The sequence below is a fragment of the Pezoporus wallicus genome, unplaced genomic scaffold (assembly GCF_028554395.1).
Source record: "Pezoporus wallicus isolate ANWC-B61680 ecotype Strahan unplaced genomic scaffold, APGP_CSIRO_Pwel_v1 contig_6966, whole genome shotgun sequence".
Lineage (NCBI taxonomy): Eukaryota > Metazoa > Chordata > Aves > Psittaciformes > Psittacidae > Pezoporus > Pezoporus wallicus.
Genome location: NW_026639746.1, coordinates 247,614 through 249,814, shown reverse-complemented (window position 1 = coordinate 249,814; position 2,201 = coordinate 247,614). Strand labels below are relative to the sequence as shown.

At 48.8% G+C, this 2,201-nt stretch overlaps 1 non-coding gene across 1 annotated transcript; it reads left to right on the top strand.

Annotated features, from left to right (window-relative positions):
- Positions 1–440: 440 nt before the first annotated feature.
- LOC130602703 (5S ribosomal RNA) lies at positions 441–559 on the top strand. Its single transcript, XR_008972967.1, has one exon. It is a non-coding gene; the product is annotated as a 5S ribosomal RNA (ribosomal RNA).
- The last annotated feature ends 1,642 nt before the right edge of the window (positions 560–2,201 follow it).

The window sequence follows — 2,201 nt, the reverse complement described above, 5'->3', positions numbered from 1 at the left end:
TCTGGCCCGGTCCGGACTGGTCCAAGGGCTACTGCATGAACTATCTCGCGTTTAATTTGCTCAAAGGCTTGTTGCTGCTCAGGGCCCCATTTAAAATCATCCTTCTTCCGGGTCACATGATAGAGAGGGCTTACAATCGAACTGTAATTTGGGATGTGCATTCTCCAGAACCCCACTGCACCCAAGAGTCGGGCCACTGAGGAACACCAGAACAACCAACAAGTGGATAAAGCGGCTAAGATTGAAGTGGCTCAGATGGACTTAGATTGGCAACATAAAGGTGAATTATTTTTGGCCCGGTGGGCCCATGACACTTCAGGCCAGCAGGGCAGAGATGCAACATATAGATGGGCCCATGATCGAGGGGTGGACTTAACAATGGACACTATTGCCCAGGTTATTCATGAGTGTGAAACATGCACAGGGGAAGCCGGGAGGAAGCCTACGTCCACACCACCCTGAAAACACCCGATCTCGTCTGATCTCGGAAGCTAAGCAGGGTCGGGCTCGGTTAGTACTTGGATGGGAGACCGCCTGGGAATCCCGGGTGCTGTTGCCAATGAATGGGCATATGATGACGGTGCATTCTGTGTAAGTTTTCGCCACATGGGTCATGTACATTCAACTTCATCTGGATCTATAGGTGTATCCCAGTTATTTGGCTTGATGTGATAGAGCATCTGTACGATGGCTGATTCCCTCAGAGACTGGATGCCTTTGTCTATAGTAGTCCACTTGGCCGAACGACTTGTAACATCGTCCTTGTACGGAAACCTTTCTTTCACAGCTGCCAAGAGCCGCCTCCAAAGGCTGAGGGACTTTTTCTCTCTTGCAATTGCTTTGTCAGTTCCCCCTTCTCTAGCAAGTGGTCCCAGCTGCTTGGCTTCTGTACCTTCTAGTTCGTGACCATTGGCCCCATTGTCCCAGCATCGGAGTAACCAGGTGATGATGTGCTCCCCTGGTTGACGGGTAAAATCTTTTCGCATGTTCCGCAGCTCGGTTGAGGTCCGAGGTCGAGAAGTTACCTCTTCTTCTTCTTCGTCATGTGATGATGACTCCTGATCAGATTCTGGACCGGGTGGTGAATTCATTGGTTCTTCATCTCGCTTCACCCTTTTTGCCTCCTTTTTACTTGTTCTCTTGCATACAGGGGCAACCGATATTGGTACAAAGTGGTCCTCTGGTTTGGCTGCAGTGATTATCACTATGGTTTGAGTAGCGACTGTACTTGTTGCTGGGGGTGGTGCAGCTGCTGTGCTTGGAGCTGGGGTAACTGCGCTGTCTGTTGCAGTTGAAGTTTGAGCAGCTGCTGTACTTGCCACTGGGGTAGCTGCTCTGTTCATTGAGGCCAAAGTTTGAGTAGCGACTGTACTTGTTGCTGGGGATGGTGTAGCTGCTGTGCTTGGAGCTGGGGTAACCGCGCTGTCTGTTGCAGTTGAAGTTGAGCAGCTGCTGTACTTGCCACTGGGGTAGCTGCACAGTTCATTGCAGCCAAAGTTTGAGTAGCGACTGTTGCTTTGCCCTCAGATCCGCCGACATTCTTTTCCTTTTGAAGGTGCTGGATAGTGTTGAACAAGGCCCTGTAAGCATAGGCCAAGCCCCAGCACGTTGCCGTGATTTGTCCATCTCTGGTATGGCCAGAATGACTACACACCTCATTTAAGTGTTTTACTAATTCTTCTGGATTTTGCAGTTGTTCGGTAGTGAAATTCCAAAGTACTGGAGGGGCCCACTGACCTAGATACTTGCCCATACTATCCCACACACCCTGCCACTCATGGCTGTCCAGCCTCAGGAAAAATCTCTCGGTCCTCCTCCATTGTCGTTTGACCCCAGACAAGACCCAAACCTGACTCTGCTTAACTCTTGAAATCAGTAGTGGGCAAAACACACTCTGTATGCGTGTTAGCATGGTGATTCCCATCACCATCAGCGAACAAGTCTCAACAGCATTAAAAGGCCATTCAAAAAATTCAAAACTCTCAAATGTAAATGGTCTGGGGGGACGACTAGGAGGGTAAAAGGATGTCTCCTTCACAGGTTGAGCACCTGAGAAGGAGAAAAAAGATGTGTAATTGCTAAGCACCTCCATCATATACCTCCCAAAGTATAAAGGTGGTGACCACACTGGGAACATAAGCCAGATCAGTTTCATGATCAATGATTCTATTGTATTACAAGTCATTACCATAAAGTACAAT